Source organism: Cystoisospora suis, assembly GCF_002600585.1.
Source record: "Cystoisospora suis strain Wien I chromosome Unknown contig_5188, whole genome shotgun sequence".
NCBI classification, from domain to species: Eukaryota; Apicomplexa; class Conoidasida; order Eucoccidiorida; family Sarcocystidae; genus Cystoisospora; species Cystoisospora suis.
The window spans coordinates 1294-1690 of NW_027157979.1; positions in this window are offsets into that span (position 1 = coordinate 1294).

Consider the following 397-nt stretch of genomic DNA (forward strand, 5'->3'; position numbering starts at 1 on the left):
TAGGGAAAGCGTTCCTTTGTGGGTTTTAGTTTCCTCGTTCCTTTTCTTTATTTTCTTTGTAATAAGGGTAGCGGAAGAAAGTCGTCTCTTCCAGTTTTGGAGAGCGCCCCTTTCCCTTCCGTCAACCTCCCAAGGGCGTGAGCTCTATCGCTTGTCGCCCGATAACTTTTTCCATAATTCTGTGGCTCCACTAATCTTTATATCAAATTTCATAGAGTTCGCTGGCTCTTCGCAACTTTCGACGCGCTCTCGCGTCACTCTCAGCCAACACACGAGTACCAATCTCAAGTCCTTAAGTTCAAACGCCACCATACAAACACCCCACAGTTAACAGCGGAGAACACTTCACACACTTCGTAGGAAAGGTATCTACACACCAGAATAAATCTTGTGTTTG